General features: G+C 47.1%; 1 long non-coding RNA gene across 1 annotated transcript; it reads left to right on the top strand.

Moving 5' to 3' along the window:
- The first annotated feature begins 3,145 nt into the window (after window positions 1-3,145).
- On the top strand, window positions 3,146-9,699 carry LOC144371542 (uncharacterized). Its single transcript, XR_013431498.1, has 2 exons — window positions 3,146-4,803; window positions 6,877-9,699. It is a non-coding gene; the product is annotated as an uncharacterized LOC144371542 (long non-coding RNA).
- Window positions 9,700-14,808: the final 5,109 nt, after the last annotated feature.

The raw sequence follows: 14,808 nt of genomic DNA, 5'->3' as shown, positions 1-14,808 counted from the left end.
AACTTCAATGCTATTAAGTATTCATTGCTTCTCTTTAGGTAAACCAAAGTGAAACTAGACAGATGAGTTTAAAAAATATGTAGTCCCATTCTCAACATATTCACATAGTTTTCCTGAATTTTGAAGTCATTTTTCCTCTTAACCTCCTGTGAGGCAGAACTTGGGGAGCACCCCTGGCCACACCAACACTGGCCTCCTGACTCACTAGTTGATACCTTCACCTTGGGTAGTTACAGATTCACTCAGGTGGTCCCTGTTACACTGTAGGGGTTCCTGATTAACAAAGTCCTTCAACTTGCAACCTGAATTCTGATGGTGGCCACAAGCTGTTATTTTATTATCCCAGCAGTTTTGTTTTTTTTTTTTTTTTAACAAGACCAGAGAGCACTGCATACAGCTCCTGGGATCTCCTGACAGTACTCCCTGGCTGCAGCACCACCTGCCCCTGCCAGACTGGGCGTCTACTAAGTGACACACTGGTCCACATAGCAGGCCAGGGTGCGTGGCTATCCTCGGGCTCTCCACTTACTGTCAGGAGGCTAAGGAAGAGCAGAGGAGCCAACAGTTTGTTTTAAACTCTCCCTCCTGCAGGGAAAGAGAAAAAAGAAAAAAGAAAAATCTGTCTGTGGTCAGCTGTTTAGCCAACAGACCAATCATTCCAATTAGTGCAACTGCGACTCTAGTGCTTACAAGCACCAATCTGGTAACTTTCCCACAGACCTGCCACATGTTTGAGAAGCTAAAAATAATCCACAAGCATAAATCATATTACCAAATTCATCTATGATTCAGGTATAATCCCTTTAAGTAATACCTGTAAATCACTTTGCCTGTTCCAGATGTTCAATTGCCTGCCTCACGAAATGCCCCCTAAATCTTCTCCTGGTTTGGTTCAAAATATTTGAGAGACTTGCAACATCTGTTTGGAATAAATTACCTCTCTGGTAATCAATAGGAAAAGAAAACGTGGCTCTTGGATTGAAAAACCATAGTTTTCTGATAGGAAATATTTAGGGAAGTACACAGATATATACTGTTAGCTTGTGTTGGGGAAACTGTTGCCAAGAGTTGCAATTTGGAAACAGAAAAAATTTTAAGTCCTTCATTTAGCCCTTGGGAATCTAATAAATTATTCCTTTTATATTCCAATACACAAAGAGTTCCTTGTAGACAAGAATCAGGCTCAACAACTTGAAAACTATGTGTATCTAGGACATGACATTGGCTTGATAAGCCTTAATCAAATGGATCTTTTCAGTGACACTGGTTTGATAAGCCTTAATCAAATGAATCTTTTTAATGTTAAAAAAAAATAAAGGAAAAGAGGCTGGGGGTTGGGGTTCAGTTGTAGGGCGCTTGCCTACCATGCATGAGGCACTGGGTTCAATTCTTAGCACCACGTAAAAATAAAATGCAGATAGTGTCCACCTAAAACTAAAAAATATATATATTTTTTAAAAATAATGAAGGCTGGGGTTGTGTCTCAGAGGGAGAGCACTCGCCTAGCATGCTTGAGGCACTGGGTTTGATCCTCAGCACTACACAAAGTAAAATAAAGACATTGTGTCCACCCATAGCTAAAAAATAAACATTTAAAAAATAGTAATTATTTAGAAAAAAAAAAAACAGGGGACTGGGGTTGTGGCTCGATTCTCAGCACCGCATAGAAAAAAAAAATAAAGGTCCATTGACAACTTGAAAAAAAAATTAAAAATAAATAAAGGTTAAACTCATTAAAATAAAAAAAAAAGAAACAGGAGAGAAGGACGACACTTCGTCCATTTTTTTTAAACCCTAAGCTTTTTACACTCAATTTATACTTCTTCAGCAAACGGGTTACAAAGTTGCTCATTTAAACCCAAAGGTTAACTTGGATGCAAACATCCACGGGGTTATGTTTCCCAAACTGGGTCAGACGCCAGGGAAAGGGAAGGGTGGGGGGGGAATCTCATTTGTAAAATGGAATCTGGGCACAGGATGGGGACCCCACACAGGAATCACCCCCCTCTGCTTTCAAAAAAAAAAAAAAAAAGGCCACAGACTCCGAGCCTCTGAGCCTCCCTTGGCTGCCTCCAGAATGACGCGCGCCACGTGAAGTCACAGACGGTCCCCGAGCCAGGGGTATGCTTTGGGGAGACCCCCCCACCCCACCCCGCCAGGACCAGACAGAGGCACGCCAAGTGCCCTGTGGGCCGAGGCCATGTGCTTAGCATGTGGCAACCAGCACCCAACCTCACCCACCCATAAAACCCCAACCCAGAGGCCGCTCTCAAAGCGGGTCCCCTCGCTATGGAAAGATCTAGATGGAGCCCCGGGTCCCCGTCTGCAACCTGCGCCCCTTTAATCCAAGAAGCCACGGCCAGGGCCGCTGCTGGCTGCCCAGATCGTGGACGCTGGACGCCCCCCCCCAAAAAAATAAGATTTTATTCCCCTTCCTTCCTGGTCCCGGGGCCCCTGGACTTGGTCAAAAGTGCGGGTGACTCGGCGACAGTGGCCCCCGTGCAATGGCAGCGGCATGGCCCGAGCGGGGAAGGGGGGGGACAACAGGCAGAGCCCACCTCGCAGAGCGGAGTGTCCCCACCCCACCCCCGTGTCCCCGACCCGCAGGCGCCTCCGCAGGCCCCCGCCCGGCACATGGCCCCCGGCCGCCGCCGCCGCCGCCGCCGCCGCACATGGTCGCCCGACCCCCAACCCCGCTCCCGGGCCTGTCCCCACCCCACCGCCTCTTTCCAGAAAGTTCCCGCCAAATCGACCCTGGGGGGGCCCCCCCGCTTCCCGGGCCTCCGCGCCAAGGGCACCCTCCGGGCCCGGGCCGCCTGAGGCCTGGGGTGCGGCCTGGGCGCCGGGAGAGGTTCCCCCCCAACCCCGACCCGAGGACCGCGGCCTGGTCCCCGGGAACCCCACGAAGGACACGAAGGGTCGCCCGAGCCCAGTCTGGCCGGGTCCCCGAGCCCCCGAGCGGCCGCCGCCGAGCTTCCCGCCTGACGCAGCAGCCGCGGCGCAGGCCCCAGGGCGGCCGCCATCGCCGCCTCCTCTCCCGCCTCCCCCTCGGCCGTGCCCGCCTGGGCCGCGGGACCCACCCGCCGTGGCGGTCCTCCCCCGTTCCCCGACCCCCGGACCCCAGCCGCCCCCTTCGGCCCTCACCTCTCGGCGTCGGAGCGGGCCCGCGGGGAGCGGAGACTCGGGACGCAGGCCCGGAGAAGGCGGCTCGCCAGGCAGCGGCTGTTTATTTTCAGGGTCCTTGCCTGCGCCACACGCGGGTCTGCACACGGCCCCACACACGCCGCTGCGCACGGCTCGCCTCCGCCTCGCCCACGCGGCCAATCAGCGCGCACGGCGCGGCCGGCCAATCAGGGACGCCCGCGGTGGGTGGGTGGGGGGCGGGGGCAGGGGCAGGGGGCGGGGCAAGGAAGGACGACCCTGGCACGAGCGCGGCGCGACGCGGCTCGGACTTTTGGCCTCGGCGCGCGGCCGCCGCTTTTCCCGGCGTGCTCCGCGCGCGGCCTTTTTCCCGCCCGGATCCCAACCCTCCCTGATCTCCTCCCGGGACTTTCCTCCTTTCGGCTCCCCGAGGCCCGCCCTGGCCCCCGGGGAAGTCGGCCGACCCCGCCCTGGGCAGTGTCACCCTGGGAGTGTGCGGAGGGCCGCGTTCCGAGGGCGGTGACTCTTCATTGGCGTGGAACCGAGGGAAAGGCCTCCCCGCCCCCCGCTCGGGCTCCTCCTGTGGCTGCAGCGCTAGGGCCGCAGGGGCCTCTGGGAAAAATTTTTTTTTAATTTATTTTTTTTTTTATTTTTTATTTTTTTTGACCAGAGACATCGGACCCAGGGGGTGCTTAACCCCCTGAGCCAAGTCCCCAGCCCTGTTTTTGTATTTTATTTAAAGACAGGGTCTCACTTGAGTTGCTGAGGGGTCAGGCTCAATTTACTGAGGCTGGCCTCCAACTGTGATCCTCCTGCCTCAGCCTCCCAAATGGCTGGGTTGACAGGCCTGCGCCGCCACGGCTTTCTCTTTTTGTTCTTTTTTTTTTTTCTTTCTTTTGAGACAAAGGTCTCTAAATTTCCAAAGCCGCCTGGGAACTTGAGATCCTTCTGCCTGGTTTCCCAGCAGGTGGTATTAGAGGCCTGGGTCACTGTCACCCCACCCCCAACCCCACCCCCGCTGAGATTGTTGGGGGTTTTTGAGAGGGATCCTGGGCAGAGCCTAAAAGACCTGGTGTTCCCTCCCAAGGGAAGATGTAGAGGACAAGAACAGGGCTATGTTTATGACAACAGGGCTTGTGATGTCCCCTAGGATTTATAACAGAGGCCAGAGAGACCACTTGACTTGGGCTATCACATTCAAGAATAGCCTTTACTTTTTTGTTTTGTTTTGTTTTGTTTTTGGTGCTGGAGATTGGACCCAAAAAGGCTTTATCAATAAGCCCCATCCCCAGAAATTTTTTTGTTGTTGTTCTCAGCTGCAGAGGCTGGCCTCCAACTTGCAATCCTCCTCCCTCAGCCTCCCAAGTCATTGGGATTGCAGATGTGCACTGCTGTGCACCCCTAAGAATAGCCTTGCATTTGGAATTTTCTAAAAAAAAAAAAAAAAGTATGTATTGTCCAAGATCCTCAAAGAAAAAAATCTGAAAGGTTTTCATCTAATTGAAAATATTCATTTTAGACCCTGGGTTTCATCCCCAACACTTAAAAAAAAAATTCATTCTGAATCAAAACATTCTAGTACTTTCTGTCCCATTTTTGCAATGGCTTTTATTAGAAGCAAGAAAGAAGTGGAAGATTGTCAAGTCTCTTGAACTCCAAAAGGTACTGGAATGACTATAGACTCATACAAAATAGGGTCTGTTCCAAGTTGTGGCTGGTGTTCCCAACAGTGGAGGCTTATGGTTTTTTTTTACTATTTTTTTTAGACGTTGATGGACCTTTATTTTGTTCAAATTATTTCTGTGTGGTGCTGAGAATCGAACCCAGTGCCTCATACATGCTAGGCAAGCGCTCTGCCACTGAGCCTCAACCTCAGCCCCTATTTTTGATTTTGAGATTTTTACTTTTTTTTTCTTCTTTTTTTGATATCAGGGATTGAACCCAGGGCCGCTTAACCACTCAGTACCAAAAAAAAAAAAATTTTTTTTCAGAAGGATGATTGTTGGAAAGTTTTAAGGATTTGATTACTGGCACAGTGGTGCATGGTAATCCCAGCCACTCAGGAGGAGGCTGAGGCAGGAGGATTGCAAATTGGAGGCCGGCCTAGGTAATTGATCTAGACCCTCTCAAAAATAAAAAATAAAAAAAATTGAAAGGACCAGGGATATGGCCCAGTGATAAAGCATCCCTGGGTTCAATTCCCCAGTACAAAAAAAATAATAAAAAAATAAAACTCAAGGTTTGAGTCAGGCATTAAACCTGGGTTTCCATCCTTAGTGCTTAGTCATTGCAAAGCATTTATCAAATCAGGGTGATAAATTTGTATACAGAGTCCATAAAAGGTAACGATTACCAAGGAGGGAATATCTGGGTGATTTCAAGGATCAATCATATTTTCCATTTTTTTTTCTTTAAACCACAACCATCTAAAGGCAAAATGCTTTTAAAAATTCAGAATGAAAAGGTTTCATAAATGCCTGGCAGTTTTATGCATTGAGCTCCAACACCAGAGCCCCCCATGATAAAATGGGATTTTTGTATTTAGACAGTTGTAGGCCAAGAAGCTGACGCAGCTTTATAGATTTATAGATCTCTCCTGCTTAATCTGATTAATCTTTGTAATAGCTCAAGGTAAAGGTGATTACAGACACTGCAGTGAATCAGTATAGCACAGGACGCTCAGTACGAAGTCCAACCAGCGAGCCTCACCCCACACCAGGAAGACAAAATTGTCAGGGTGTCAGGGGACATGAATATGGATTCTTTTTTTTTTTTGGTACCAAGGATTGAACTAAGGGGTGCTCAACCCCTGAGCCCCATCCCCAGCCCCTTTTTCTATTTTATTTAGAGACAGGGTCTCCCTGAGTTGCTCAGGGCCTCCCTAAGTGGCTGAGGCTGGCCTCCAATTTGCGATCCTCCTGCCTCAGCCTCCGGAGCTGTTGGGAATGACAGCTGTGCGCCGCCACCACTCCCGGCCATAAATAGGGTTGAAATATTAACGTTTTTAAACCAGCTAAAGAAAATGGTGTTTTTCAATAAATAAAATTCATTGAAATCAATTTTAAATAAATAAATAAAAACTTTTTTATTTATTTTCAATAAACAAAACTTCTAGTGAGTTTTAAAAGACTTGAGCAGAAAAAAAAATGGAAACACAAAGTGGTGTTGACCCCGCTTGGTGTTGGGAGTCCTGTCATCCAAGTGGCTCAGGAGGCTGAGGCAGGAGGATCGAAAGTGAAGGCCAGCCTCAGCCACTTAGCAAGACCCTGAGCAACTCAGCGAGACCCTGTCTCTCAATAAAATAGAAAAAGGGCTGGGGACGAGGGTCAATGGCAGCACACTTGCCTAGCATGCATGAGGCACTGGGTTTGATCCTCAGCACCACATAAAAATAAAGAAATAAAATAAAATCATTCTGTCCATCTACAACTACAAAAAAAAATTTTTTAAAAAAGGGTTTAGGATGTGGCTCAGTGGTTAAGTGCCCTTGAGTTCAATCCCCTGTTCTAGAAAAAAAAAAAATCCCCCAGAAGGTATATAAATTCTGCAAGAGGGACCATCTAGAATACTGATTCAGCATGATTCAGGATTCCTTAAAATGGGAAGCAGTTGGCTGCCAAAAAATCTCTTCGTTTCTGTTGAAAGGGCCAACTGCAGAGCACATGCCTTAGATTCTGCTATTATTATTGAGATGATAGATAAATCTTTCCGGGTTTTGTTTTTCTCTGCCAACAGGAAAATGGTGTTCTGTGACTCGACTTGGAAACTATGTGGCTGAGGTTGAGGAGACTAAATTGATGTTTTCATCCTGCGTGTCTGCTTCCCGAAGCTTCGTCCTGAACTAGGAATCAGCAACGAATAACTCATCATTTAATATTGTATACATAAAGCTCCTCTAACCATACCAGGCGAGGCACAGTGACCCACGCCTGTCATCCCAGCAGCTTGGGAGGCTGAGGCAGGAGGATCGCACGGTGGAGGCCAGCCTCAGCCACTTAGCGAGACCCTGTCTCTCAATAAAATATAAAAAGTGTTGGAGACGGGGCTCAGGGATTAAGCACCCCTGGGTTCAATCCCCCCCCAAAATACCCCAAATATAAAATGCCAGGCAGAAAGTACTCATTATTAAAGTATTATCTGATGAGAACAAAATTTAAAAAATGAAATAAAAAAGAACCAAGGATATAAGGTTTTGAGTTCGAATCTCATTAAAAAAAGCTTTTTCTGGGGGCTGTGGCTGAGGCTCAGGCTCAGTGGTAGACACTCACGTAGCACGTACGAGGCCCTGGGTTCCAGCCTCAGCCCCACCTACAAATAAATAAAATTATTGTGTCCACCTACAGCCAAATTTGGGGGTCGCGAGTGACTGGGGATTGAATCCAGGAACACTATACCACTGACCCACGTCCCTAGTCCTTTTTTATTTTGAGTGTTTTGCTAAGTGGCTCAGGGCCTTGCTGAATTGGTGAGGCTGACCTCCAACTTTAGATCCTCCTGCCTCAGCCTCCTGAGCCACTTGGATTATTTTTGAGGCACACAGGACAGTAGTGGATATTTTGTCATATCACACATACGTGGAGTATCACTTTGCATTCCTGTGGCTGGACCTGCTGTGGGGTGTCCCTGGTCGTGGGTTCCTATGTGACCATGGGAAAGGGACGTCCATTCATTCCCCTGTCTCTCCCAGTCCCCTCCCCTCCCTTCCCTCCACTCCCCTGTGTCTCATCCAGTGAACTGCCATCCCCCCTTATTGTGGGTCAGCGTCCCCATATCAGAGAGGACACTCCGCCTTTGGTTTCTGGGGACTGGCTGATTCCACTCAGCATGATCGTCTCCAGCTCCATCCATTGACCAGCAAATGCCATCATTCTATTCTTCTTGAAGGCTGCGTAATATTCCACTGTGTATAAAAGCAAACCTTGGCCTTGGTTTTGGAGGCTTTCAGATATGTGTGTCTCGTCTCACCCCAAGTCACAGTGTGTCCCACATTTGACCAGCCCTTAGAAGGCGGCCATCCTGTCCTCCCCTGGTGTTACTGTGGCCCCCAGCGAGGCTGGCCTCTAATTTTCAATCCTCCTGCCTCAGCCTCTCAAGGATCAGCTTTTCAAGCTGGTGAGTCTAGTATGGTCCGTGCTCACACAGTGACTTTGGAAGGAGACACGGGGCTGTGAGGGGCCCAAAGTGACTGTGATGTCAGGTGACAGACTTTTTCCTCTCCCTTCTCCTCTGCTCAGCTGCTGCCCTCTCCCTGGACGGAAGCGGAAGCTGGTACTCTGCAGTCCTGACCCTGGAGCTGCGGGTCACAGGAACTGTCCCACGGATCCCTGTGAATCGTCCTCCTCCTCTGACTGAGGGAGCCCAGCTCTGGTCAGGGCCACCCAGAGACAGTCTGCAGAGCTGAACCAACAATTGGAAACTTTACCCTCATTATTCATTTACAAAATATTCATAGACCAAAATAACCTTTTTTTAAAAAAAAAATTTTCTTTTTTCTTTTTTGGTACCAGGGATTGAACCCAGGGGTGCTTTACCACTGAGCCCCATCCCCAGCCCTTTTTAGATTTTATTTAGAGACGAGGTCTTGCTAAATTGCTTCCACCTCACTAAGCGGCTAAGGCTGGCCTCCACCTTGCGATCCTCCTGCCTCAGCCTCCTGAGCCACTGGGATGACAGGCGTGCTCCACCACGCCTGGCCTCTATTTTTTATTTTTATTTTACACCCACTTTTATATATTCCTATATAAAAAAATAGTAGAGCCTGATGAGATGGCACATACCTATAATCCAAGCCACTTGGGAGGCTGAGGCAGGAGGATCGCAAGTTGGAGGCCAAACCTCAACAGCTTAGCCAGACCCTCAGCAATTGACCCTGTCTCAATTTTTTTTTTTTAAAAGGGCTGGGGAGGGAGCTCAGGGGTAAAGTGCCCCTGAGTCCCATCCCCAGGACCAAACGCAAACACAAAACAAAAACAAAACCTGAGAGTTTAGATCCACGATGACAAAGGATCCAACATGTCTCATTGGGACCGTCACAGGGAGTCTGAGAGCAGAAATGTCTCAGGATGACTCCAGAGAGAAGCTGAGGCTTGGTGCCTGGGCGGTCCCTCTGCCTCCTGGGGTCACCCCTGAGTGGCCCAGTTTCCTCCCCATCTGTCCCCAGGCCAGCTCCTGGCCCTGCTCCTCAGAGTCACCCAGACAGAGCGTCCCGCACAGGCTTTTCCTGTTCCTAAGTACCTTCCCACCTGATTCTGCTGGTGACAGCACTTGGCTTGGCTTTTCTGCTAACCTCTGCGATGACACAGTGGACTAGACGCCCCAGAACTGGAATTCAAAATGGCAAGGTGGAGGCCAGCCTCAGCAAAAAGCAAGGCCCTGAGCCACTCAGGGAGACCCTGTCTCTAAATAAAATACAAAATAAGGCTGGGGACGGGGCTCAGGGGTGGAGGGCCCCTGGGTTCAATCTCTGATACCAAAATAAATAAATAAATAGAAATAATTAAAAGGGTGACTTTTATGGTATGTCTGTTCTTTATCTCAATAAACCTATTATAAAAATGATCCTAGCTGATGTCATGGCACTCACCTGTAATCCCGCCTACTTGGGAGGCTGAATCAGGAGGATCCCGAGTCCAAGGCCAGGCTTTGTCCCTCTTCCTGGTCTGGGCCTCAACCCTCTTCCAGAAAATTTTCTTTTCTTTTCTCATTTTTTAAATTTTTGGTACTGGAGATTGAACCCAGGGGCACTTAACCCCTGAGCCCCGTCCCCAGCCCTTTCTATATTTTATTTAGAAACAGGGTCTGGCTGAGTTGCTTAGCACCTAAATTGCTGAGGCTGGCCTCCACCTTGCGATCCTCCTGCCTCAGCCTCCGGAGCCACTGGGATGTCACACACACGCACCATGGCTCCCGGCTTCTTTCTAGATTTCTTTCCCTTCATTTTGCTGCAAGTTAAAACAACAGGAATCAGCCCTGATTTTGCACACGGACCTACCAAGCCAACTTGAGGCCTTGCAGAACCAGCAGAGTGTCTGGTCCCTGGCCACTGTCCCCAGAGGCTGCCTTTCAACAGGGAGCCCCAAGCTATCTCCATTGACCGCAGCTGAGGAGTCAGAGAACATTGGTTCACGTTCTTTGCCAAAAGAGACTCTAAATGGTGCTGAGTCGGAGGATCTATCAACATCCTTTGCTTTTAGATATTTTCCTTTATCCGGCCAGTGCGCAGATAATCAGTCCGAGTTCTGGAAGTGTGTTTCTGAGAAATACAAGACCAATGAGTCTGCAAAGTCCTTGGGCAGAGCATCTCAAGCTTCCCAGCCTGGGACAAGCCACTGCAAGACAAATCACAGATTGAATTGCATCAGGAGAATCTTCTGGAAAAAAATATGCATTAACTGGTGACATGAGATTTATAGTCTATAGGAAAATGGCAATACTTTCAAATCTTTGCTTTAATTTTGTACTTGATTTAATTTAAATATTTTATATTATTTAAATATTCATATGTATATATACACATATATGTAAATTTTATATATGTAAATTTCATATATGTAAATTTTATATGTAAATTTTCATATATGTAAATTTTATATGTAAATTTCATGTATATAAATTTTATATGTAAATTTTCATATATGTACATTTATCTATGTAAATTTTCATATATGTACATTTATCTATGTAAATTTAATATATGTAAATTTTATATGTAAATTTTCATATATGTAAATTTTATATGTAAATTTCATGTATATAAATTTTATATGTAAATTTTCATATATGTACATTTATCTATGTAAATTTAATATATGTAAATTTTATATGTAAATTTTCATATATGTAAATTTATCTATGTAAATTTCATATATGTAAATTTTATATGTAAATTTTCATATATGTAAATTTTATATGTAAATTTTGTGTATGTGAATTTTATATATGTAAATTTCATATGTAAATTTATATGTAAATTTTTGTATATGTAAATTTTTTTTTTCAGTGAGGATTGGACCCAGGGGTGCTAAGCCAGTGAGCTACATTTCCAGTCTTCATTTTTCATTTTTTTTTTTTTTTTTAAAGAATGGTCTTCATGATTGCTCCTAATTTTTAAAATTTATTTTTTAGTTGTAGCTGGACACAATCTTTATTTAATTTTTTTTAGGTGGTGCTGAGGATCAAACCCAGGCAAGCGCTCTCCAGCGGAGCCACACCCCAGCCCCCTTATTTTTTAATTTTTGAGACAGGGGCTCACTAAGTTGTGGAGGGCCTTACTAAATGGTTGAGGCTGGCCTCCAACTGGTGATCCTCCTGCCTCGGCCTCCTGAGCTGCTGAGATTGCAGGCCTGAGCCACGGGCACCTGGATTCAGGACAGCGATTAGATTATATCAGCTCTTTGGGTTGTAAATGGATCCATGAAAATCCAAAGTTTGCAATTTGGGGACGGTTGCAGTGACATAGGTGCAGTAGAATAGGTTGGGAATCATAATATATTTCAAGATTCCACTTGAACACCTTGATGTGGTATTTCTGGACACTGTCGTGTCCAGGCCACTTGAGAATCAGTTGCGTCTTGTGTCAAGTCTGGAACCATCTTGGACAGTTGCAGGTCAGGGAGCCTCACACCTTCTTACCCCCCGTGAGTCCTCATTGCCTGGGTTGTGGATCCTGACCAGAGGTCTCTTCTGACGTCAACACGTTGCAGGAGAAAGTGGTGCTCACCCATCATATCCCAGCGGCTCAGGAGGCTGAGGCAGGAGGATTGCAAGGTGGAGGCCAGCCTCAGCCACTTAGCGAGGCCCTGTCTCTAAATAAAATAGAAAAAGGGCTGGGGACGGGGCTCAGGGGTTGAGTGTTCCTGGGACCAAAAGAAAGAAGAAAAAGAAAACACATCCCTCTGTCTTCCACCTCCCCACGTCCACTTTGTGCAGCTTCTAGGCTGCCCTGGGCTCCAGCCAGCCTCCTCTGGCCCAGCTCCAGCCTTCTGCAGCTTCCTGTCTGAGTCTCTGCCTTGGGCAAGCCACCAAGCCCAGTCCTCCACCCACACCCCGCCCTGAGCCTCCTGGGCCTCACCCCTGAGTCATCTTGGCTGGCCCAGCACTTTGTGCTCAGTAATCATGTGGGACCAAGAGAAAGAGGAACAGCACTCAGCAAGGCAGGGGCCGGCCCCGGGAAATGGGGGACACCCCTCCAGACCTGCTTCTCCTCTGTGAGAGGCCACCTGGGGACGTCAAAGGTGTTTTCCATTCTAGGGTTTAAACAGAAATGTCAAGAGACCTGGCACAGGGGCTCAGGAGGCTGAGGCAGGAGGATCGCAAGGTGGAGGCCAGCCTCAACCACTTAGCGAGGCCCTGAGCAACTCAGCGAGACCCTGTCTCTAAATAAAATAGAAAAAGGGCTGGAGAATGTAGGTCAGTGGAAAAGCACCTCCAGCTTCAATCCTCAGCTGGAAGATTATTGTTTATCCTTACTATTTATTTATTAATAAATAATAACAATTACCAGAGGCCATTGGTGGTTCGGTTGGTTTGGTGTTTTAGTGCCGAGGATTGAACCCAGAGGGGCTTCATCACTGAGCCACATCCCCAGCATCCCCCCTTTTCTTAAAAAAAAATATTTTTGATTGTAGAGGACATGATACCTTTATTTTATTTCTTTATGTGATTTATTTATTTATGTGATTTATTTTATTTATTTATTTTTATATGTGATTCTGAGGATGAGCAAGCGCTCTACCGCTGAGCCCCAGCCCCAGCCCTTTGTATTTTTAATTTCTTTCCTTTTCTTTTTGAGACAGACTCTCACTAAGTTGCTGAGGACCTCACAAATTTGCTGAGGCTGGCCTCCAATTTTCGATCCTCCTGTCTCAGCCTCCCAAGTCGCTAGGATGGTAGGCCTAGGCCCCTGCGTCTACCACTGTAGGATTTTTTCATTAAAAAAAAATCCTGAAAAATTATTTAAAATATTAATGTCATAAATACTAAATCTTAATATTGAAAAAGAGCAAACAACAGATGTGTCAAAATGATGGGTTTTATCTGTATACATGGTTTGGATGTATTGGCATTCTGTGTAAATTAATGTGAATTTATCAATATACACGTATAATAAACATATCATATATATAAAATTCTGTGTTACTATTTTTTTAATTTCTTCTTTTTAGTTGTGGCTGGACATAATGCTTTTATTTGTCTTTATTTGTATGTGTCACCAACGGGGATCAAACCCAGTGCCTCCGTCAGGCAAGGCAAGCGCTCTACCGCTGGGCCCCAGCTCCGGCCCCCAAATTTGATATTACTATTTAAATATATATATATTATTTATATATTTATCATTATAGCCATAGAAGGGAATTTAAACCGCCTTTAAAATATACAGAGGGGTGGAGGCATACTCTTAGTGGTTTAGGAGGCCGGGGCAGGAGGATCAAGTTCAAGGCCAGCCTCCACTGCTTAGTAAGATTCTGTCTCAAAATAAAAAGGTAAAAAAAGGGCTGGGATGGGGCTCAGTGGTTAAGCACCCCTGAGTTCCATCCCTGGTACCAAAAATAAATAATAAAATGATATAATCCCCCTAAGGATAACTACTTGCAATAAACTACTCACCTATTTATTTTTATAGAGGACACAGTGAGGCGGGGAAATCTTTGTCGCCTGCTCAAGGCCACCGTGTTAACCCATGTGTAGGCAAACTCACAACTATGTCCTTTGGGCTGGGTGGTGGCCCACACCCATGTTCCTAGCAACTCGGGAGGCTGAGGCAGGAGGATTGAAAGTTGGAGGCCGCCAGCCTCAGCCACTTGAATCATTGATTAATTCTCGCAGAGTTGCTCGGGGCCTCCCTAAATCGGTGAGGCTGGCCTCCGACTTGCGATCCTCCTGCCTCAGCCTCCAGAGTCACGGGGATGACTAGGCCCGCTCCACTCCACACCTGGCTTCTTGTGAGTCTTGAAGAAGGGATTTTCTGGGCTGTGAAGAGTAAAAGCAAACTCCTGGTGCAGGGAAGGGCTTTTGTAAACTTGAACAAGTTCCAACAAACAGATGTGGAAGATAAACGGTGGGCTCTGGAGTCACAACGTGGTGACATCCTCCTGGGTCTAGTGGCTCAGCCCTTAGTGCTGCCTCCCCTACCTGCCCCACTCTACCTCTAGTGGCAGAGCAAGACCCTGGGTTCATTCCCAGCACCGGAGACAGTGGCTGAGTGGCTGAGGGTCTTGCTAAGTTGCTGGCCTCAACCCTTGGCGATCCTCCTGCCTCAGCCTCCTGAGCCACTGGGATTATGAGTGTGCACCCTCAGGCCCGGCTTACAATCCTCACTTTTAATTCAACTATGAAATCGTCACTAAGACTCTGCTGCTGTTGCTTCAAGTTACCAGTGTAGTCTATCAATGGCACCATTTATTCAAAACCCACAGTTTTCCTCCTGGGAAATCATCGAAAGTAATTAATTGAACACGCAGAGGAAGACCTGTGCACCAAGATGTTTCAATTAAAACTGAAAAACTAGAACAAGCCGAGTGTCCACGAGAAGACTTCCTTTTAATTACAGTGTTAGCCGGGGTGCCGCAGTGGCGCACGCCTGTCACGCAGGGTGGCTTGGGGAGGCTGAGGCAGGAGGATCGCCAGGTGGAGGCCAGCCTCCGCCAAAGCGAGGCCCTGTCTCTCAAT

The sequence above is a fragment of the Ictidomys tridecemlineatus genome, chromosome 16, assembly GCF_052094955.1.
Source record: "Ictidomys tridecemlineatus isolate mIctTri1 chromosome 16, mIctTri1.hap1, whole genome shotgun sequence".
NCBI classification, from domain to species: Eukaryota; Metazoa; Chordata; class Mammalia; order Rodentia; family Sciuridae; genus Ictidomys; species Ictidomys tridecemlineatus.
Note: the sequence above shows the minus strand (reverse complement) of the source record. Positions and strands in the feature narration are given on the sequence as shown.